The following is a 26,312-nucleotide window of genomic DNA, read 5'->3' as shown; positions in this document are numbered from 1 at the left end:
AAGTAGAATTTTCATTTTAAGTACATATTTATTAAACCAAAATAAGAGAGTATATGGTTCTAATGAATTCGGAATGTTGGCCAAATCTAGGAATACTGCCAGATAGGCAGTAGTATTGACCATTGTATTTAGCACTTGTTATGTATTTCTTACTCAAATGCTGCTTTACTTAAAGGGAACTGAAAGGTATTTTCTTACTTGGGTCAGTGAGGCCCAATAATAAACGATATTTTACCAACACTTTCTGATAAAATTTGAGTTCAAGTGTTTTAAACCTAATAAATTATAAATTACACTAAAATTTTAAAAATTTAGCCAGGTTAATTATGATTAAATTTATAAATTACTTACAAATGGCGTGAATTAAAAAAACAACGTGCATCTTCAGAAATTTAATACTAATATTAAATAATTTTATGACATATTGAAATCATAGAGGTCCGACAGAAGTTCATTCTAGTCTAGTCTTTGGATGTCACTATCAGAAATGTTAAATAAGATATTAAACACGTACATGTCTAATAATAAAATGTATTTACGTATATTGTTCTATAAGAAGCTAAATTATCATAAGTTAATTTTATTTTGAGTATTCAAATATTCGATTTTCTTAGAGCGACAAATAAGTAACCAAGCCAAAATCCTAAGTAATATAAATAATACACTTGGTGCCAGCTCGATAAGTAATACGCTTCTTACCCGTAGTTGGCGGTTATTTTCTCTGCACAGTTCTGAGAAGTGACTTCACATTCCTGTATCGTGATTACCCACTTGCAGATGCGGTAGAAGAGTTAAATCCTATAAATAAAAATGAATCGCTAAATGTGTCACTAAGCGCTAATCTCAGAAACGGATGGACAAATTCGACTAATTCTTTATTTAATTCGTTGGAGTCCAAGGAAAGATTTTATGAAGAAAAAATTGGAAACTTCCTGCATTATTTTAGAACTCGGAATAGTAATAGTAAATTTCATAAACATAATGAAAATGTCCTGACATAAAATAGCTGTCAACTTTTAGTACAAGTTGCAAAAATGACGAATTTAAACAATTAATTCATAGTATTGTGGTGCTGTTTACAAAGACGAATTTACTGTCAACTTTTAGTACAAGTTGCAAAAATGACGAATTTAAACAATTAATTCATAGTATTGTGGTGCTGTTTACAAAGACGAATTTACTGTCAACTTTTAGTACAAGTTGCAAAAATGACGAATTTAAACAATTAATTCATAGTATTGTGGTGCTGTTTACAAAGACGAATTTACTGTCAACTTTTAGTACAAGTTGCAAAAATGACGAATTTAAACAATTAATTCATAGTATTGTGGTGCTGTTTACAAAGACGAATTTACTGTCAACTTTTAGTACAAGTTGCAAAAATGACGAATTTAAACAATTAATTCATAGTATTGTGGTGCTGTTTACAAAGACGAATTTACTGTCAACTTTTAGTACAAGTTGCAAAAATGACGAATTTAAACAATTAATTCATAGTATTGTGGTGCTGTTTACAAAGACGAATTTACTGTCAACTTTTAGTACAAGTTGCAAAAATGACGAATTTAAACAATTAATTCATAGTATTGTGGTGCTGTTTACAAAGACGAATTTACTGTCAACTTTTAGTACAAGTTGCAAAAATGACGAATTTAAACAATTAATTCATAGTATTGTGGTGCTGTTTACAAAGACGAATTTACTGTCTACTTTTAGTACAAGTTGCAAAAATGACGAATTTAAACAATTAATTCATAGTATTGTGGTGCTGTTTACAAAGACGAATTTACTGTCTACTTTTAGTACAAGTTGCAAAAATGACGAATTTAAACCATTAATTCATAGTATTGTGGTGCTGTTTACAAAGACGAATTTACTGTCTACTTTTAGTACAAGTTGCAAAAATGACGAATTTTTAATTCATAGTATTGTGGTGCACAAAGACGAATTTACTGTCACTCAGTACAAGTTGCTGAGTGTTTAGTGTGTTTAAGACGAATTTACTGTCTACTTTCAGTACAAGTTGCAAAAATGACGAATTTAAACAATTAATTCATAGTAGGTGCTGTTTACAAAGACGAATTTACTGTCTACTTTCAGTACAAGTTGCAAAAATGACGAATTTAAACCAATTAATTCATAGTATTGTGGTGCTGTTTACAAAGACGAATTTACTGTCTACTTTCAGTACAAGTTGCAAAAATGACGAATTTAAACCATTAATTCATAGTATTGTGGTGCTGTTTACAAAGACGAATTTACTGTCTACTTTCAGTACAAGTTGCAAAAATGACGAATTTAAACAATTAATTCATAGTATTGTGGTGCTGTTTACAAAGACGAATTTACTGTCTACTTTCAGTACAAGTTGCAAAAATGACGAATTTAAACAATTAATTCATTGGGAGTACTATTTAAACGCTGTTATTTAGTCCACCATATAATACTAAACCTGGCACAGTGACAATTTAAACAAAATTATTTACTATCTAAATACTATTTACATGCAAGTTCGTGATATAAATCCAACTTTAATTAACAAATCTGTAAATGTTTCCACATAAAGTATTTAAAAATTGGTTTTCTTCCTTGACAATGATAATATAATTTTCACTTTGCCTAAAGGAAAAACAGGGATGGGCAAAAACGTGCTTCAATGAGCCATTCTCTCTCAGATAACAACACCAAAAACAAAAAATTACAAGACTTCCATCATGCAAAACTTATTATAAACAATTATTTTGAAATGTTGAATGAAATTGGTTTTAAGGATATTCTATACTTATTCATATACTAGAAGCAGACCACAAGCGGCGCAAGTAGATGCTCTTTGACCGAAGTAGTATTTTTAAGCTCGCGTATGAACATATTTCTTAGATTGGGGTAAAAGATAAATATTAATTATAGCACCAGAAATATCGTAGACAGAAGATGCTCACATTTTAATATAAGTTGGTTTCCGAAATCTACATACTCGTATTTTCTTGGTTGGCGCTACATCATGAACTCTACTGTGTAACTGTATAAATAAATTAGACCGGAAGTGAACTTAAACTGTCGAAACAAACAGTTTTTACCGCAGTAAATTTTCAGTTGTTTTAAGTACGTACATTTTCTTCATCGAATAAAAATACATACTAAATTATGCCAATTAAAGTATTTCAGACTGCAAATAGATTCAAGGGCCGATAGTGGACACTTTTTGGCCGAACTAGGTCTTAAATACAACATATATTTTCCTAAGATTAGGGGAACAAACTAGATTCAATTGTAACACCGTAAATGTAATAGACTGGAAGTGAATTTAAGGCTAAGCATGTCGGAAAATGTAACGAAATTTATCCGACGGATGGTAGCACCTCTGTGGCCAAATTTATTTTTCTGTTTTAATAGTTGTTTTGTTCTTTAACTTTCAACCGATTTTAGTTTTGAAAACGGATTTTTAAACTAGATAATCATAAAAAACTTATCTATAGAAGCAGAAAAAATAATTAAAATATAGTAACAGAATTATGGTACGGAATGTAGGCCTATATTTAAAATTGGAAAATAAAAATTTGCAGGTAGTCATTTTAAGGACTAAAAATTCATATGAATTTTAAAGATTATTTTTTTAACAGTTGAATAGTTCTATCAGAATCCTTTTTACGTTATTTCGTGTATTTATATCTTGCAGGCAATACGTTAACTCCTCCCTGACGCGGCCATGCCATGCCTCCGACCTCAGCAGTTCTTCACTCTACGTACGCAATGCAAACAACCGTTGATCGGCTGTTAATAACTTCCATTGAACGCCTGTTCAAGACCCTAAAATCCTCTCACATTATTGAAATTACATTCTTCAGATTATAATTATATTTATAAATATATTTATCAAAAACTAATGAAACGACCCGCATTTTAAACAAACTCAACCAAAAGTAAAAATTTCAAAATTAATAAAAATGTATTACACACAAAATAACTATCTGCAAATTTTCATTTTCAAATTATAAATAAGTTTTGTACATAATTTTCTGCTTCTATAAATAACTTCTATGATTAACTAGTTAACAAATCAGTTTCCAACATTAAGATCTTTTGTAAATTACGGAAATAAACATAAAAATAAAATTGTATCATTTTGGTGCTGTTCCGTGGTAGCTCAGATTGAAAAAAATGCCGGCACTGTGGTAATATACACTTTGGGTCTATAATTGCTTCTCAGTCCTATTCATTTATATCTTCTTTATTTGGATACTAAGTAAAAAAAATTATGGAGATATCTTACAGGCCGAAAGTAGACGCCAACACCAGAAAGTTTCGTTCTATGGTGCCCAACAAGGAAAACTAAGTTAAACATAAAGAATTTCGTTCATAATTATGAATAATTGCATTATATATTTATTCATGTATAGAACAAATACATAAATCAAATATATACCACTTGCAAAATCTACATAGCACGCTTACAACACTTAAAAACTGCGCTATTTTCAAATTTTCCTATGTGCGCTTCAACGAATCGAGTTTTCCTTTATTTTTATTTGCATCAGTATTAAAATCTAAGTAAGGAAAAAGGCCAGTGACTGGTAGCCTGATAAGCGACCACTGAAAGCGGCTGGACTTCACGCCCACAGACGTAACATGCATTGTAGTAACAGGCCCACCGCATGACTACTCAAGACTTGTGTAATCGTTATATCTGGCTACTACAGCACTAGTACGCATACACTTCATTCAACTGTAATTCCGAGGTAAAGGAAATAAAATCTAGTAACGGAGCTCATATGTATAGCTTGGAAATGAAATGAAATAAAACATGGAAAACGCTGTACGCTATTTTAATCCAAATTAATTCATTGTACGTCCATAAGGAACGTAAAAGAACGTTGATGCATAAAAATAACTCTTAATTTCCTGGGCATGTGTGGAGTGCAGTGAAATGACTTTGAGACTTCCTCCATAACAGCAATGTTATACCTAAAGCAATTTTATATTCTTAGTTTAATGGTAGCATATGAATATTAGGCATCCAACCGCTTTTTAGCTTGGTTAGAATATGTTTATGCCTTGTAATATTCAAACGATGAAGAAATAAAGGTTTGGGATTTTGTTTTAAAAAAAAATATCCAAAAAGTAAGATGCTTTTGGATACATATTAATTACATCTGTAAAATGAGACATATCTCATAATTTTATGATTAAAAATAAGGGCGTAAAAAGGTTTGAGGTTTAACATTGCTCTTAAAATCATGATGGCTGCCAATACAGACGACTCTTAAAGGAGGTACAGTACATAGAATAACGGAAAACAGAACTTTTATTGGGGAGGAAAAGAGGTTTTTAGTATTCGATTAACTAAAATGTTTTCTTTGGTATAGTTTATTGGTGCATTGGATTGTTTTTTTGAATCCCTATAAGGAGTAAATACCATATATTTGTTTTTTTTTTCAGTTAAATTAGTTGTAATTATTTCATTATTATATATTAAATTAGGTACTATGTATTAATGAAACAGGGACGAAGAGTGTTTAAAGCGGCTTTATTTTTATATCTACCCAGAAGCTTGTTGTATTTAACCTTTTTCTACAAGACATAGAATTAAGTTAGTTAAATTATAAAAATTCAACACCCTTGAAAATACGTCGTCAAAATCAATGTTTTTTAAAGATAAAAAGAGTTCGAAAAGTAAACATTATTAGAGCATTTGAGATTTTGTAGCAAATTTTATCTATCTAATAAAAGAATATATACTTATGTACTATCCTTATAGTTTTGTGTATATATTTTAACTTGTGCAAACAAGGACTAAGGAAAATAAATGTTGATATGAATAAAATGGTTGGTAAGGAATTTAAAGAAGACTATGAGGGTGACGAAGGAAGAAGGAAGTGCAAGTGCTGAAAACTGTCATGGTGGATTTTTAAAATTTTGTAAAAAATGCGAAAATTGGAACTTGAACTTGAAAACCCGATTTATCTGACAAACTTATAAGAATTTTAAATATTCTCATTTGAAATGTGATTGTAAATAATTTCATACAGGTTTATTCCTCTTTGTTTAAAGTCGATTATAATAAAAGTTTTATTTACAAGAAGAATTTCCTTGTACTTAAAAATATTAAGAGGTACTTCGACCTCAATTCAGTATATAATCCAAGTAAAGTTTGCCAGATCCTCTTATAGGTGACACCATTTATTTGATACAATCTATCTATATATATAAAAGAAAGTCGTGTTAGTTACACTATTTATAAGTCAAGAACGGCTGATCCGATTTGGCTGAAAATTGGTAGGGAGGTAGCTAAGAACTGGGAGAAACACATAGGATACTTTTTATCTCGTTCCCGATTCAGGATTCCGCCCCACTGGTCTCTAAAAGTTACGAAAATACCCGTAAGAAATGCATTACAGCAAACATATGTTATTAAGTGAAAGGGCCTGTTCAAATTGAATCAGCTGTTCTTTGTAAACATATATAATGCGAGAAACAAATATATTATGTTTATATAATTTAATTACGATTTTAAATTTCTGTATAGTTTGAAAGCATAAAGTAAGCTTAAGAGAATCAGCAAATTTTGTTTCAACTGTTTCTGCAATCACTGTTAAGCATAGACTTTACTATCCAGATAATACAATTCAAATCTTACGTAAAAATTCACCTTTAACTGCATTATTTTTCTAATATAAACCATGCTCGTGCTTGATCAGAAGAGCAATGCAGATATCAAAATTACTATCTTACGTTGGCTACAAATATAAAGAATGTTATAAAAACCTACCTTTTTTTTTTTTTTTTTTTTGACAGAAGTATGGTTCTCAGAACTCCGTGCATACATATTCTCTCGATCGAGACAACAAGGCAAGCTCAATAGTGGCATCGGATATATGAGTATAAATAATTCGATCCAGAAGTGATACACGCGCAAAGCCTAAAATAAAAACCATACGCAATTTCGTTTAACATCTGGAGCTCATAATCATAGACTGTAATAATATGTATACCTAATATACGCCTATTTTCGTTTCAAAATTACATTGAGCGCCATCATTTATAATATCGTATGTGCGCTAATGAATTCGACTTTTGACTCCCGTCCACGCTGGGCTAATATAGTTCAATTGTATACAAAAATCATAGAATATTGGAGAAAAATTCCAGTTATTTCACAAGTGCATATTGATACTGTTTTAAAATTTAAATCTTAAATAGTTCATGAGCTTGGAGTATCTTTCAGTCACTATTTATCTCAGAAGGGTAATAAGGACGTTCAAAAGAAATATGCCTCCTATGTCCCAATTTTTTCTGCAGGACAATCGCGTGCGAAGCCGTGGGCAACTGGGTATCTGGTTGTAATTGGTATTTTATTGAAAATCAAGAGTTTTCGTTATAAAATACTACGAATGTATTGACGAACTAGCTGTTACCCGCGGCTAATCGCGCATAATTGCTTTTACTAAGTAATATAAGGACTTAGGTTCTAAAGATTGTGAGCGAAGCCGCCGGTAACAGCTAGTTATATATATATAATATATATATATATATATATATATATATATATATATATATATATATATATATATATATATATATATATATATATATATATATATATATATATATTATAGATAAACCGAATACATTTTTTACATAGCCAGATAAACGGAAATGAGGATAAGCAGGATGTGTGTGTTTATATATAAGCCACTATATATATATATATATATATAGATAAAACGCGGACTTCGATTTGGAATATTTGCGTGTGAAGCTGCGTGTAACTGCTAGGTACTGTTACACACATATTACACACGTAGCCTTCTTAGTGAAAGTACTTGGGGAAAGCCCACGTTGGAGTCTTATGATATTTTTCAAACGGAAAAAGGCATATAACAGATTGGTATTTCAATGTTCATGGTTAAGAGGATAAGAGGTTGAACAAACTGTGACTGGTTTTTATGCAAGGTTTTGCGTGTGTAGGAACACTTTTGCCTTGTTGTCATGATGAAAACATATACACATATTGGACCCGGAAGCCTACTTCGATAAAACTGTTTACTCCTGGTCTATAATAATTTCTTCAGAGTCGCAGTAGGGTTTGTCTTGTTGCTCCTATCAAGAACACCTCATTCATATTAAGTAGATATGGCAACCCGCTTCGACCAAGTTAAGAAGACAACTTCGGTTTAAAAGCATCTACTTTCGGCGTTTGTAATCTACTTTCGTTACGAGAGAGAATTCTTTAGCAAGTTCATGTAATATTTACTTTATGTGCAAACATTCACAGCTTTCTCCATTAAGGTGGGTTTTATAACAGCGCTTAAATAGTATTTCGAATGCGTTAAATGGTTTAAATTCGTTGAATTCTAAAATATTCAAGGAAATATTTCCAAATATCTCTTCATAAATACCTTCCTCGGCCACTAAGGAATATAAAAAAGAAGACAGCCGAATTAGTCCAGCCGTGTGAGGATTAGCGCTTAGCAATACATTCAGCGGGAATTTATGTATTTATAGGATTTAACTCTTCTACTACATTGGCGAGCGGGTAATCACGATATAGGAATGTAAAGTCACTTACAAATTCTCAGAACTGTTAGAGAAAATAGCCGCCAACTACGGGTAAGAAGTGTATTACTACCGTGTTGACAGTGTATTATTTATTACTTAGGATTTAGCTTGGTTACTTATATGTCGCTCTACGAAAATCAAAGAATTAGAATACTCCCAATAAAATCCAGTTTTGCTCATTTAGCCTATTATAGAACAATATACTTAAACAAATTATATTAAAATTAGACACGTACATGTTAATATCTCATTTATCATTTTCGACAGTGAAATCCAAAGACTAGACTAGAAAAAAAAATTATGGTTGCCTGTAAAGTCGGTTTTATGGGCGAAGATTTTACGTGACAACGTCTTTTTCTCGGTAGAATATTTATTGATATGAATATTATTAAATTGCACAATAGGAACAAGGAATTGAATGAAAATAAGAATTGCACAAATTTTAACTATAGAAATATATTTTGTTTACTAAAACATTGTACATAATTTGAAATTAATTAAAATTTGTTATTGTAAATGGTAAAGTTGAATAAAACATTTACTAAAATTGGAATTTGAAATTCTTGCTAAACACAGTTAAATTCTAACTCCGCGCGTGGTGATTGGTCGGTTTAGTTCGTTTGTTTGGTCGCAACTGTTATGACAGGTTAGAGGTTATAATTTGTTATTTTAAATGTTTGACTAGCAATACGCGCTGTTTCTTCTCAATCGACTGAATTACGATTGATTGCAGAGTGATTTAAACTAATAATTTACTTAACACTATCAACATTTGTCAATAGTATGACATAACCTATAAACTCAGTTTCTCAACTTTTGTGTCAATCTAACAATTAATCAATCAATCATAGTTTACGATAATTAAATATCAGTGTACAATTATTTACCTTTATTGTTGTAGTTGTTGTAAATGACGAATCTAAGCACTCCACATTTTCACGAATAAACATAGTTATCTGCTTTATCCCGTGCGGCGGACCCACAGTTATCTGCTTTATCCCGTGCGGATCCCGTGCGGCGGACCCACTGGACGGGCATCGTAACGTTACCGGGCGTTACACTTTTTCATGAGTGACTCCGAGCCGCAACCTAATTTAAGACGTTGTCACGTCAAAACTTCTGCCGGAACTATGATTTCACTTAAGCATATTTCATAAAATAATGGCTCTTATGCAGCCTGATAAAATGACTTTTTAATCATGACTTTACTGTATTTTATTACAAAACAATTTTTTTTGTCTTTCTAAGAAAGAAATTCTTTATTTAAACAGCTACAAAGCCACACAATAGCGTCACGTCTTTGTCAATTAAACATTGACATTAGTATTTTACATATAGATTTATTTAGACGTATTCCTAAAGTTAGTGACACATTGGTATGTTTAATAACTGAACATTAAATTATTTCTCCAACAAGATGTGCAATTTTGATTTTGATACATTGTCACTGTCGGGTTTGTATAGTTTTACATTTTTAACCTGCAGAATATCGGTCATCACACAAAGTACAGTTCACCATCAAAAGTGAATCAACTCCTGATAAACCTCTTCTTTTATGAAGGACATGCTGCTGCTTTTGTAACGGAATAGAACCGCCTCAATTCCGACATGGGCTGTTAAAAAGGCCACGGCCCGTGTCATTGTCACTCAGGAAGTGAGTGGATTCTTGAGTCGAGTGGATTGCAGTTGGAAGGAAGCCCAATACCGAGGTAATCTAACCTCAAGGATGGTCATTCTCAGAAATGCAATGTCGAGGCAGTAAGTATACGGCCTACAAGAGTTTAGATATTTGTCATCATTAGACTATAAGAATAGGTCAGACACCATTTCTCGAGAAGTATATAATATACGTCGAAGGCAAATCTCCAAAATCGTTTAAAGCCATTCATCGTCAGTACTGAACTTGTAACAAAGCACCATGTTATAGTCGTGTATCATCACTTCACATCTCTGAGCGCGGAGCTTTTGGTCAGTTTGAATCTAAAATCTCGTCTCCTAAGTGAAATACGATTATTAGTAGGACAATCGATGTGAAATTTATTAGTACAAGGAAAGATATTACTAGTGTCAGAATTGCAGGGGATGTGCGTGGCAAGTTACCAACTCCCATATTTGGCAATCATGTGAATTAGTCAGGAGCTATGCGGTTGTTGACTCAACCACTCACTGATCAATACGGCTTTTGCGTCACAGACTACCAACGTTTTAATAACATAGCATCAAATTATCAAACTGTTGGCAGCCTGTGATAGAGGAGCCATATTGATCGCTGATTGGTTGAGCTTCAGCCAATCACGATACGGCTCAGCCCCCACTGAACACACACACACACACACACACACACACACACACACACACACACACACACACACACACACACACACACACACACACACACACACACACACCTCAAGTGATATGTGTATTGGCTTATAACACTCAACCATGCACACACTTCGTTGTTCTAGAATTTACAATAAGAACTTTTGCATATACCAGAATCGTGGTTCAGATTCCGTTGACCACCTACACACTATTATTATTTTGCCGTGCCTTAAAATCTTGACTAGTTCTCGTACCACCATAAAACATAAAACCACGTACACCCTTAGATACGAGCCTATTTACTGAAGAGCCCCTTATTTTGATTCCCATAAAGTCAAATGCAATCATTTTAACCAGAACTTCTAATTTCTAAACACAACTTTCAAGCAACTTGTTTCTCTTCTATAGATTTATGCCTACTGGTACCGGTGTGTGAAACTTTTAAATAAACACGTTGTAAGTTACAATAGAATATCTGTTAGATTATTTGTTAGTAAACACATCTAGTAAGTTCTATTAATGTCCAAAGGGATTGCCAGGATCTTCTTCCTCAGAGTTCGTCAAGTGTCCTTTTATAGTTACTTTAGTCTGACGGGCTTTCTTTTGTAGTTCCAAAATTTGTTTTACAGCCGTCTCTGTTCTAGGTATGTGTTTCCAATATTTCAGCACATTCCTTCTCCACAGGTAGGCCTAGTATTTATTTAAACTAAACAATTTGTAATATCAATTTTGTTAAATCTGGCTACATCAGTATGTACGTAATGAATAAACAGAATAATAAATTATCTTCTACACTAGGTTTAATGTTGACAATAAAACAAACACTTTTTTGGCCGTGACTCATACAATACGTTATTAAAATACTTTTATGGATTCTGAATTTACACAACAGCAAATAAGTAACTATTTTACTTTAGGCACCTGTTTTGACGCTCATAAACAACCTTTACCATCCCGACAACACAACATAATTCTGGTTATTCTGCGCTACTGACTATACCAAACAGCAATTCTGAAAAGTAAGAAATCGTCTAACAGCGCTTCGTAAAAACAGTTACAGAACTGCTTACACTTGACTGATTTAATTGGAATTTGTATCATTCCTAGTGGATTAGGTAATTTAAAAAATACAGTTAAAATCTGTATATATTTTTATTTTTGATCACCCGATTTCCCTTAACTTGTTTCAGGTTTTAGAATTAACTTTTTAATATGTAGTACAATGCTTGAGGTCTCTATATTATAATATCTCCTTCCCCAACCATCGGACCATTATTGGGGTACACAGTTCCAAATCTCTTAGTATATCTCTCTGCCCTTCCTTCAGAAACTTGTGGTTATCTTGATTTTAACCCCATCAGGAACAGTACAGGAACAACACTATCAAATTTGTTCGGTGACCTTTACGATGCAAAAGATGCCAGAAAATGTTGCTCAGTTGTGTTACTAGATTACTCTCAAGCATTTGATTCTATTAAACAATGCTAAATGCCAAGTTCAGATTTTTTGTATGTGATGATAAGACTGTGGCCTGGTTTCAAACTTACTTGAAGGGTCGAGTGGAGGTGACAAAACAGGGGAGTGAGAAATCAGGGCCGCTACGTGGTGTTCCACAGGGTAGTTGTTTGGGCCCATATTGTTCAACCTGTGCACCTCTGATCTTCCCGGTTCGGCACCATTCATCAGTATCCTGACAGTCGCCAATTGCACTTGTCATAAGAGCCTAGCTTGATACATGAGTCATATTGACACCATCAACTCAGATCAGCTTAACATGTAGCCTACAATGGTCGTAGAGCAATGGCCACAGACTCAATGTGAGCAAGTGCGCTGTCTTGCATACTGTTCCTCAAGAATTAGTACAGCTCCTCAGTGAGACCTTTGTGCAGGTTACGCTCGGCGAAGAGATCTTGTCAGTCTCTGACAAGATTAAGACTCTATGAGTCGTGTTGGACAGATGCCTTACTTTGGCTGGCCAACTTACTTGCACAATTCAGAGAGCTCTATGTAAGCTGGAGAGAATTGCTCAGATTTAGAGATCTACTTCCGGAATCCGTAATACTGCACTCACTGGTACTGGTTGTATTTAAATACTGATATCCTACATACAGTAACAGCATCTCTGACCATAATTTATAATTACTTATGATACTGATGTTTTGACTTGCACACAAAACCCTTTGAGTTCTATTGTGTGAATAAATTATTCTTATTCTGTTGGAGACAAAGAAGAAACAAAAAATGCATAACAGCGCTGTCAGACTTGTCTACAGCTTGACACGTAATGATTACGTCTCTCCCTATAGGGATGCTGCCAACCTGTTTCCAATGGAAGCCGTGTGCTGGAAAATGACATTATGTTTTATCCACAAGGTCCTTGATACTGGGGAACCACAGTAAGTAGACGAGAGGCTTCAGTACCAAGGAGAGATTGCTGAACATAGCACCCGTCAAGATGGAACGCTCCACTTTCCTACAGTTTGTTTTTCTGAAGATCCTTGACAGAGTCGGGTCCCGGCGACCTGTCTGAACACTCAAAACATCTCATTTCAAACGTCAAACACATTAATATAAACACCTATATTACCTCGGAAATACTTTTTTACTGTTTGGGCAGTAGTATAGAGTGAAAGAAAAATATTTTGTGTGTTATTATGGATTGTGATAACTAAATATATAGAAAAAACACGGTTTTCTGATTAAATTTTCAGCTTCGTTCACTTTAACTTCCCATTATTCCAAAAGTAATAACTGTAAAAAAATTATTATGCAACATTTGTTATATGCTTCTTGAAGAACGGCATACCAAAACTTGAGAGTTCTAAGTTAATAATTAAATGAGTAAATTATCTTTTTGTAAACCCTTACGAAATCGGTTATAAGTTATCGTTTTGAGATTTTGAAAGACTGCTTGATACTATACGTAGTGATTGTGATCGCTAATTAGGATTCATGGTCATTTAGTTTTACACCATCTCGCAAATAGAAGATATTTTAAAAGAGTTTTTGGCGATAATAAGGGGTGAGCAGTGGCTGCTTTCTGGGCTGGGAGTACAGTCTGTGTTTTCAGGAGACAATTGTAGCCGAGCGTCTGTGATGTTGACATAATCAACTTATAACTTTACAATGTCTTTATATGCATCGTTAGTTCTTCGTTAGTTCCTTTTTGGTCTGATCAAAATTCATTAGTTCAGCAGTATTTTAATTTTTTAAGTTCTGATTGAATCTGAAAAGGTTAATTCTACAGCAAAACACGTAGCTCTCCCACATTTAAATATGATAATTAGGTATTCTTCATGTGTATACCGTTGTTTCCTGTAAGTTCTCTTTAAATCAATTATTATATCAGCAATATTAACAATTTTACAGGATTAGTTCAATTTGTAAGCCACTTTACAGTATTAGAAGTACCTAGTTTACCGTCACTAAATAAAGATAATCATATATTCGGAATACCTATTGTATTTTCCTCGTTAGTTCCTGTTAGTTTCTGCAAGACTGTCGTTAGTTTTCTCGTGATCATTATGGAGGTTTAGCTCAATGTGGGAAAGCCCATTTCACAACGTATACAGTAGCTTACTGATAGCTATTGCAAAATCATAATTAGGGCTTCGGCTTATGTGCAGTTCATTGTTGGTTACTGCTTCTTAGTTCTCATAAAACTGCCATAACAAAAATAAACATATTGCAATTTTAAGTCAAAGTGAATAAGCCAATGTCACAGCATGAAATATAACTTACCACATAACATGTAATCATAACTATGTTTCTGGCATATATTTACACATCGTCAGGTTCTTGTTAGTTCCTGTAGGTTTATTGAATAAACTCATTAAATCACTAGCGGCATCCATTCATCAAAGGATGACATAAGATAATGGTTGGCAAATAAAACTGAAGTAGCCGCCCCACAAAGAACAGAGTTTCCCCATACCTGAAACTTTGAAACATTGGGATTTTTAGAATAGTCTTTCTAAATGTTATTTCGATTAAAAGCATATTTTCAGTAGAACATCGGATGTTTTTTTATTGAGAACGAGAGACATTAAAGGTCATTGAGCACATTAACCAAACGGAACTTTACTGTTTTGTCCAGATATGCTGATACTAAATGTGCATGCTGTGATTAGTTTTAAGAGTATTTTTATTAATTTTAGCTTTAGAATTTTAATGTTGTAAGTGTAGTATCTATCACTGTTATTATTCAGTATAGTTATTAATTATTCTTGTAGAATTATGACCAACGTTGATTTTAAAAACAGTTTGTACACACAACCATAATAAAATACGTTTAGATAAACGCATTCTACTATTATTATTACAATAAGGCCATTGTTGAGCCTCAATCACTTGTGTGCCCTTATTACTGGCGGTAGAATGGTTTTATTTTAAAGGTATATTTAGACGCATCTGCAACACTTTTTAGCTTGTTCGAAACTTGTATTGTTATTTTGGGGGAGGAGGGAGGATTCCTTACATGTTTTACTTTTTGTTTTAAATAACTACATTCAACTATAATTCTAGAACGAAAAATGAGAGCTTAAAAGTGTTGTAGGTTTAACATTGTTCTTATGGGCTAAAACGCAATATCGTTTTAGTAAAGGCTCTTAATGCACCAGTATTTGGTTTTCTATACTGTATTAATTTGCTGAGATCAGTTCTACTAATAATTTCTCAAGAGCATGAGTTTCTGAGGTTCCATAGTCCCAGGGCCTAGTAACAGGATTCCACTAACAGTTAAGGGCCACGCCTTCAATTACAGCTGGATACTTAGTAGTATACGTGGACTGTGATTATTGCGTTTAATAACCACAGGCGCGTAGCAGCCGTCAGCTACAAGCTTCTCATCTGATGTTCCGTTTTTGACATGGAGCTAAAGTTCGAAACTCGTTATAAATAGTAATAATTCGTCCTAATTTGATAACTCTTACACTTTACAATCATAGCTTTTAGTGCCTAACTGATACCGTAATGAATTATAAGAAATACTAATCGTTTATAATTGATATTCTTTATAGATTCTCTTATAATAAACTCTGCTTTGAATATACATGATTAACCATTAATATTAACAGATAATCGTATTATTAATAACTGGCTAGCGATAAGAAGAATCAAATTTTAAACTTAAAATTATAATCATTTATAAAGTTAATTAGATATTTTCAATGCAAAATATACGTAATTTTACCAAGGTTTACTGATTGTATGTACGAAAGATCGAGAATAAATAAGCTAATAATAATTTAAAACCGTATGATAACCAACCTCAGATTCCAAATACAATTCCGGGCCTATACACCTTAAACTTTTGTTCAAATAGGTACTGCTATACGGCAATGTAGTCAGTTAACTATACAGTAATATTACTTTATAGTTGAAGATATTTTAAGAGTGTCCTAATCCTAAAAACTCAACCCTCTTTGAAATATTTATTTTCCATAACTTTCTCTTTTGGAATCAGCAAACACAAACTAGTTGTTGTCTCTTTAATACCCGATGGTTTATGTGCGTAGGTACTAAGATTGATACACAACTTACGTATTTTAATATATCATTATTTTGATGAAACGACATTGACGTTTTTGGCACACATCTTTACAATCTACGCTAGACATATTTATGAAAGAAATAAATTACAAAAAGGGTACAAGCTTATTTTTGCGTTAAAACCCGAGCGTTTCGTCTTTTTCTATGTCGTGTAACTATAACTCCGTAGTAAATTGGAACGTAGCATTGAAATGATCGTATCTCTAAATTAGAAAATGATAAAGGTAGATGGAATTCTTCCTTTTTTTTCAAAAAATATCGGTTGATAAGTAGGTCTACCCACCGTACTCATACATTTTTACTAGAAACGATATGTCTGAATTGTGTTGGAAAACTTTAAACGACTTTGATCAAATATATATCATCATAATGATCTCTCAGCCAACTATTATAACTACGCGTTAAAATCATTGTTTGTCATCGTTCTACAATAATTTTGTTGTAGGTTATATTATAAATCTTAAGTGAACCTTAAGTGTCCACACAGGTTACCACTTGATGGGCCTGTGTGGGTGTGTAGGCTAAATCTTAAGTGTCCACACAGGTTACCATTTGATGGGCCTGTGTGGGTGTGTAAATCTTATCTCTCGCTTCCAACGCCTAGATAACAAAGACCAAAAATAGGCCCAGACCATAGAGTATAAAATAAAAAGTAAGTGCAGATTACCAAAATATTTTTTTCTTTTGATATTGTTAAAAAGATAATGCACCGCGACCTGAGGACTTAGTCCTCACCAAAATATATTAGCTCTTAGTATATAGTCTTACGTGGCTGTTTGATGACATTAATAGTAGACTGAACCATACGATAAACACCTATAAAGTTACACTGCCTACGGCCTTCGTTTTTAAATCTTAGAGATATGATATGTGTGAAAAAATGTTATGCATCAAAAGTTTTGTGTGGCGATTTACAGATAGCGCTACCATGCTTATTCTTATATTTTTTACATGATGACATTTCAATAACATCAGGATGCATTACAACCCACGTAACAAAACTTGAAAGACTTACTTACCACATAGGATCGTGTCCATTTTCCAGGAAACTACCTTTCTGAAAGTAATGTATACGTATCGAAAGATTGTAGGACTGTAGGTCCACGCCTAGTTTGACGAGGGTGGCTGACGTCACTTTTCTGCAGGGTAAGACAGTTAGTCCACGCCGAAACCTGTGGACTAACTGTCCTACTTTTCAAAACTGACCTGGCCGTGCATTAGTTTATCTACCTGCACTTAGTCTTTATTCTGGTCAGTGATGCTTCCACTACATTCGCACAGCGTACTGCTAAAGCAGTAAATATTAACAACAGTTTACTCAAGCTATCACATTATATCTTAACGAATTCCATATAGCATTATATTACTATCTGATTAATTTGGCATTGTTCTAATGAATCATAAACATCTACAGTAAGTTTGCATTAGTTATTCCTTATATTGGACCATCGTTTGTATAATACTGTATATACCAGTAGACACGTTACTCGTAGTACATGTTAATTGAAAGGGATGGTGTAGGCTATTGTTTTATTAACATTGTTAATAGTTAAAATAACCATGTAGTTCATTTATAATATATCAATTTTAAGGTTGTACCAAATTAAGTTAAATAGATACGAAGAAAAAATATTTTATTACCTTAAATAGTGGCTTTTGGAATATAATCCAAACAGTAAACAAAACATCTGCCTACACAGACATACTAACTTACATAATAGTGACCTTATGCCGCTAACGATACGTTGTAAATATCACTCAAACAGGAATTCGATGAACGGCTAAAAAATTTGTCTAGTTTCATTCAAACTTCCAATTGCTACTCATCACTATATCCCGCTGCGAAAAGTTTACCGTTATTTCAAATAGTGATCCCGGAACGACAGGAGATGTTTAATTACTAGCAGTTATAAGGACTTCGAACGCTCAAAATTCTTAAAATTATTCTTAAACCTTATTAGTTTTATTCCCCTTTAAAATAAACCGTTAAAAGTTTTAAAATTTGGTGTTTAGTTAATAAAAAAGCCCTAGTTAATATTGCTTTGTTTTCTCGAACAAGGTACATACAAACTTCTGAGAAGCCTACTTCTGTCAAAAGTCAAATAAACTATGCGTTTTATAACTATATAAAAGTTATATAGTACATTCCTTTGACGTCTGCATACACCCTACTCATCATGCATACTCAATATTTACTAAAGTGTACAGTTAAAGTAGACTTTTAATAAAACTTTTAGGTTTTTATCTAAATATTCGTCTTACTTGTGCTCAACAGTGGTCGCAAAAAAGTTTGAAATAAGAAGTGTTGTTATTATCAAGCTTACTCTAGGCTTTCACGACTAAATGTAAGGTAATTTATGATTGTGCTACTATAAAACAATGTTTACACAGAACAATTTACTAAAGTTAACAGGCTCTTATACTATTATATAAATGTCTTGTTCTCTTTACCTGATTTTTCTGTGCATTCTTACGATATTTTTATCGTTGTTCTCCTAGTCGGAGCGAAAACGTATCCAATAAAGCAAAGACCACTATAATCGTTACAGACATTCTTACGTTAGAAATGGCGTAACTAACCTGACTTTATTTTATGTATATAATTTTGTTCCATTCTTTTTGCAGTTGTCTTATGTAGTGTACTGAAAACTATTTAGCAGATATAAGAGTTTAGATCTCGAAACATCCATTCAAGTATTGCTGTGTGAGTACGACGATCCCTTGTTAACCCCTCGTCAAAAGAAACCCGTGAGTCGGACAATGGGTCCCGGCCCCTTAAGAAGTAGGTAAGAAATGCTTCCGGCAGTTTTATGACGTGGACCTACAGTCCGTTTACCATATCGAAATCCTTTTTTCTGCCCCTTCAAATAGACGTGTAGCGGGCCCGATCCGGGCTCCGATAAAACTGTCCGAAAAAAATGTATGAGTACAGCCCTGGTGACGTAGTGTTATTCATGACACTTTGTAAGGCTGCTTCTGTGTCCTGGTTCAAAAGATACAAATATGTACGCAACATATAGTGTCTGTCCTTATTAAGTGAATACTAATATGACCGTTTTCTTTTATTTTTTTTTTTTTTACGTTTCAGGTAGATTCGGTTACGATAAAAATTCAGCTAATTTTAAATTGGAAATTGGTACAAAACTGATCTTGTAAATATTTCGACCAAGTTCACTTGCCAGTTTGGTACGCATTTTCGTTACACCTTGGCGGCTGTTTAAACTAAAAAGAAATTTGTTTGATAACTTCGTTGTTTATGGGTCTAGAGAGAAGTTGTTTAGTTGGAATCCTGCATTTCTTAAATAAATTTCATTTGTTACAAAATCTACCTACTTCTGACTGAACTGGAAGAATTAGTGGACTTTTTGAGGGTTAAAATTGACAACATTCCATGATGATTAATACATTTAATTTCATGAATTTGACTATACAGTTTGATTACGCAACAAACATTTGATCTGACTTTTAAATTCGTACAATTGCAAAAAATAAAATAAAGTTTAAACACAGTTTAGTAGAAGTCAAACACAGATTATCCCCAAATGGGAATTCCTAACATAATTAATTGAAATCTAGTGGAAACGTTAATTTTCATGGTGGGGTGACATTTTTGTGGGAAGGACTCAATTTAATGATTTCTCGACGCTCCACTCTTTTTCTGAGAATGAAATGATAATACCCAATTGAGGGCTAATTCAGAGCCTAAATTGAATTATGTCTTCCAGACATACAATTTGAACTATTTTAAACTAATTAAGTTAGGATAAAATACTTAAATTTGTCAATTTTAGAAAGTTTATTGTTTGTTTCTGAACAGGGGCTAGTTGTGTTGGAAGCATCCCAAAGCGTGTCACTAGAATAACTGCAGACATTCAATCTGTACATAACAAAGCTGTATTTATTTTGGATTTATTTATGTTCAATTTATAAATGAAAGCAGCTGTTTAAATAAACTTAAAACTCTGCATTGCGATTACTTTACATTTGGCACCTACCTGTGGACCGACACTTTGACATGCCCTTCACGATAGTTGAGAAAATATCCAGCCTGGTCTGAGAAAAGTGTCAACTTCACAATTCTGACACACAGAGCATTGGTTATTTTACTAAGTAGTCTGGCAGTTTCAACAAAATCTGTTCAATGAAACCAGTGATAAAAATTTCAGTTTTTAATAGAGGTTTACACATAACTAAACGACTCCATAACGTAACCTATACACTACATTTTAATGATTTACTGGTTAGTTCATGGTTTTAACTGGTAGTATGTTTCAACTTGGTTTTCTATACTTTTTAATCCGAGAGTAGTAAAGTACGAGTAATAGGAGGGGCGGCATATAACCTCTAGAATAATATCTGTTGATATACACTAATCTATTACGGTGCGCTACTCTAATTAAGACAACCTTATAATGGTATGGTCAACTAATATTACATAACTTATAATTATTTTAATGCTTTGCAAATACTTTGTTATGATTATTAAAAGGAAAATCATAAATTTCGCCGCCCTCCAAATCTTGACACCCTGTGTTAATACAGAATAGCGTGTGCCTAAATACGGGTCTGGTAATGATCATCATCATATCACTCATACTTAACTAGATATGCCTAGTGGCATAACTAGGATGAAAAAGGCACACCACACCCAGGGGTATGGAATGAAACTGAAATAAATAGATAGGCCTAATTTAAAGTAAAAAATTAACCTGCTGTATTCAAAAACAAGTTAAGATTGATTTTATACCTGAAATTTTTATAATTTTTAAGGCTCTTGGGGAGGAGGTATTTCTCCCTCATCCTTAATCCTTAGTTGTATATGCCCATCTACTTAAGAATAATAATATATTTATTTTTAAAGCAATGTATTAGGCTCTGAGAGCACTAAACAGTTTCTATAAACATTAATTAGAGGCTCTTTTGCACTGCATGACATTTCTCAGATATTTAATATTTTAGTCTATAAGGCCTATTATAAAAATTGTGCCAAGATAAAAATTTTGCACTCATATACAGGGTGTTCAGAAAAATATTTCTAATACTTTCGTATGTGATTTTACACATGAAGAAATGGAAATTCTTGTGGACATGTCATATAACCCAATTTTATAACATATTATCTTATTAACCTCATGATGAATCATCTTCAAAAGTGGTAGATATATGATGACTAATAATAACCATTTAGATGAAGAGTATCATGTTTCTATTTTATACCAATTAAAAAGACTGGCTGGCCTAAAAAGAAATTTGGTAAGAAAGAACTAAAATATGATACCAAGCATAAGTGTTTTAAAGCAAGTAAAAAAGAAACTACCCAATATTCAATAAAGTTGTACCACGTTAGTTGCATCATGGGTAGACAAGATCGTGACACTTAATACAATTTTATTAAGTGAAGCAAGCCCAGGCAATTTGCTTCTAAAATCCATTCAGAACGAGAAACTTGAAATTACCAGGTATGGTGACTTACAAGCTTCAACCCGTCAAGCATCAAACCACAGATGGTTAAAGCCAGAGAAGGAATAACTACTTGACCTAGTAGCTACGCAAGGAGTGTTTGAGAAGCCAGCATTCATAAAGAGGAACAATAATCAAGTAGAAAAAATCTAAAAGGAACATTGTAGCTCCTGGAGAATATCCAAGTTCTGGAGCAATTAGATGGGGGAAAATTGGGTGATTGCATAAGGAAGAAATTTGAGTCAGAAGAAAAGTAGAAAATCTATTCACAAAAACAGAAAGTAGTGAATCATTAAGTCCCTAAGTCTTACTATAATGAAACAATTCAGACTGTATTGTAACGCAGATAAAGTGAGTGATTGCAATTTGGCAATAAGCGGAAAAGAAATAATCACAGAAAAATGGAATGGAAGACACTATCAGATTCTTAAAATATTTTCAGCTCCACTTAAGTTAGTTTTCTATGCTAGTACAAAACACAGGAGCAGATATATATTGTGGCGTACAGCCTTAAATGTGTAGATTAGCAAAAAGTCCTATCTTCAAAAAGAACCTTTCCTAACCAAATCCTAAAGGCTTTTGGTTGTAATGAACAGTGGTTTACTATTGAGTGAAATGTAGCATTTTTAGATGAGATGCAAGCCTCCCGCATCTTGGCCAGTGATCTAGCGGCCTTGATGGTCTCAGCAACCTTAACAGACCACCTTAAACCTTTCAGAGGGCTCGGTGTCTGTACCAACTAGTTTTTTTACCTTAATGAGTTAAAAGGCGTTGTTCAGAAGACGTGGATAAAGGCTCTATTTGCCCGCACTTGCAGAGACATACACTAATATAATTTCATACTCAGCTGAGTGTAGACTGTGATATGTTTCTTGTTGGGTTTTTTTTAGTCTAAATATGACGGAGATCATCTCTGTTTATAATGTCGATATTGAACACCTGAAAACACTATTGTCACAAGAACATGTACGGTATTTGTGATAAGACTTTGGGAACGTACACAACAGAGACATGGAGGATTGTTTAAACAAGTTAAATCCTTGTGTTGAAAGATGTCTGACAAAGAAAAACGCCTATGCATATGTTTAAGTATATAAGAATGAGAAAAGAATCTATATCCACCATTTTTTCATTTTTCAATTAAAAATTTATATCTCAAGAATAAGCAGTTGTAATAAGATGAATATTTACATGCCTTTAAATTATAAATAATTCTTAACAAAAATCATCTCACTCAACACAGAATTAGAAGATGGTGACCACTATAAACTTTTGATAGTAAATCAAGAATAACGTTTTTCAGATATTTTATTAATATATACGAGACCTCTCTATTTGTTATATGTTGAAAAATAAACTTATAGTATCTCATTACGTTCTGTTACCAATTATAATGTAAAGATTCATGTAAAAATGTTACCTCAATACACCTCTTTCTTAAGATATTATTTTGTGGTAAACATACTGTATAATGACATTTCAATATACACAGTAGATTTAGTATTATGTTCTGGAACATTATCTTTTAATGTACATAAGTATTTTGCGATGATATTTTTAACAGTTTGTATACTAATTTCTCATTACAAAAACCTTCTCAACCTAATGGTTAGTCTATCCACTGGCTGAATACTGTCCCTTATGTTAGGATCTTCTGCAAGTGTTGGAGCTTCTCTACCAGTTTGCCAAAACTACCTATTGACACACAGTAAAAGTTTTAAAATATCACTATTCCTTCTTAAGATTCCATACATAATCTTAAACGTGGACACCATATTTAGGTTTAGGCAGAATAATAGGGTTAACCCAATTTCTCTGCTTTCATCTTAGGCACAGAAGAAACAGCAGCCGTAACTTTCGTTATTCCATAGTTCCATAGTCCACTGAACAGTGCTCACGGTGTGAAAAGTGAACTTGGCTGAAGTATAAACACGGAGGAACGTCTGAATTTGATCGAGTGAACAGGTCAAAATTGAAACCAAGCGACCACAAGGATTAATAAGTCTTAACTCTTTTCATTAAAACAACGGGAAAGTTCTAAATGGGTATGGGGTTGTACTCAGTAGCTCATCATTAAATGTTAACCACAATGAGTTAAACATGAAAAGGAAAATCCACAAGATTGTACTGTATGTTTAGTTAGAATTGTGGTAGAAAAAGTTGCTTAGGTGTTATAGAACAATTAGTATGTGGGCTATTGATCCCTTAAAAAAAATAAATAAATAAAATGTGTGCATACTCTGAGAGAATCAGGAATAAGAAATGTATCCTTAACACAATCAAGCAGCTTGAAGGCTACATGCCTGAGTTCGATTTGAGACTTGTAAAATACTCTCACCTAATGTTGAACTAACTGGCAAAATACAATCACGTAGAGCCGGTATTAATGCCAGGAAATAAGGTAAACAAAAAATGGTACTTACAGGCAAGAAAAGTCAGTTTCTCTTCATATAATCGAAACTTAAGAGTTGGAGTATCCTTCACTTCAGAACTGTGAAGAGGTGAGTTAAGCTACAGCCTCATTGTGGTAGAAAAGCCATTGACTGAGGCCCTTTGTGGAAACTTGTAACAATTTTGACGCTGCCAAAAGAAAAATCAAGGCTTCTCTTAGTAAGTTTACAGCCCTCTGTAGAAAGGTAATGTAGAGAAAGAGTTGGATCAGCTCTCTAGTCACTCAAGCATCAGAAGAGAATGGATGGAAGATTTTCCAGAGCCCTCTCAAAAAACTCTCGTCTGACGTTAAGGTGAGTGTCAAACCTTGGAAAATTGGCAGTCTTGTATACTTCGCAGCTTAACCCTTCAAGAGTAACATGCAGATATATCTACTAAACATTGGTTTTCATGAATGGTTCATAGGTATCTACATAATCAGGGCAAAACTATACCAATGTATTTTTAATAGAAATCTTCAAAACTGTATTTATCAGAAGTAATTTACAAAAATAGAAACAAAACCTCTTGAAACACAACTTTAACGAGTATTTGTAAGGGAAATTTGTTTTCTACATTGGCAATACTGTTAGTTATTCAGAAGCACAACTTTGCTGTTGTACTGACTTTGAGACTTACCATACTAAAAATGGTAATTTTTCTATTTAAAAAAATAAAAAGAATATATTGAAATCTTTTGAAATCAATCGATTACAATATATTTTTATTCTAATAATTTTGTAATTATTTCCTGTACCTTGTGAGTTTTAATAACTCATATGTTTTCATCAAAAGGAAATGTTCACTAAAATGTGTGTTTTTATTCCCATCCTCTTGAGTACGTCGTAATAGGAATGTACCATTCACAAAAAACTGTGATTACTACCAGACACAGATGATGGATATACCACTCATGTTCCTGTGAAGGATGGGAGGCATATATATATATATATATATAAGCATAATTTTCATCCCCAAAAGTTGTCAATAAAATTACATGTTGAAAATTTACAATCACATAATTAGTTTTATATCACAATGTTTCAGAAAAACGTGTTTCTATAGAAATATGTTTTGTCCTGAGCCTAACAAACTTGATGTATTTTGCATAAGCACAGCTGCTTATGAAGGATTGATAGGTTTTTTTTTTTTTTTTTTTTTTTTTTTTTTTTTTTTTTTTTTTCTCTTAAGGACAAGAAGCTTATAAATTGCACTTAGTCCTATAAGAACCTTTGCGCTGCTTCCGGAATGATAATATATTCAGGATGGGTAAGGTTAGGGAGTAGGGGCCGCCTCCTCTCGAGATCCATAAGGTAGAATTAGGGCACTACATCTCAAAGACATCCCGGAAGAAGGGGAGGCCAGCTCTGAACCAGCCTCTCCAGTCAAAGTAGGCAGGGGGTGGCACACCCTTGTTGAGGTTAACAAGAACCTCTGAGTTAAGGCAACAAACCCCACCAACTCCAACAGTCATCTTCCACAGTAGACTAGACCTATCGAATTGCCCATGAACCCCAGAATCTCAACATTTGCGGTTAGTGATGTGCCGCTACTGGACATCCATTAGTTGCCCAGATTGAAGTGGCACATCGGTTTTTGCTGTGCCCAGTGGTGGGTTTAACTGGTAGGTATAAACCAGCCAGAAGTGATCCCTGCTGGTTCATTAAAAGGTTACAAACCATATCCTCCTTATAGTAAAAAAAGGTAAGCTTAGGAGCTGTAGCTTCTACGTTTCTTGTAACATTGCCAATCAAAACATAACACAAAACACTGTACTAAGCTTGATTAAAGTAAAGCTCTGTACTACAACTGCTTTTTCTACCTGATACAAAATTGTTTGAAGATCTCCCACTTTGATTTCGCAAACAAGAGATCAATAACGAAAGTCAAAGAATTGCCACATTGGTTTATCAATTCCAATGCCCACACTGCATTACACAGGCCTAGGAATACACAAGGCAGAAGAGAACTGATAACAACGGATCACCCCC

Source organism: Homalodisca vitripennis, chromosome 2, assembly GCF_021130785.1.
Source record: "Homalodisca vitripennis isolate AUS2020 chromosome 2, UT_GWSS_2.1, whole genome shotgun sequence".
Classification (NCBI taxonomy): domain Eukaryota; kingdom Metazoa; phylum Arthropoda; class Insecta; order Hemiptera; family Cicadellidae; genus Homalodisca; species Homalodisca vitripennis.
Note: the sequence above shows the minus strand (reverse complement) of the source record.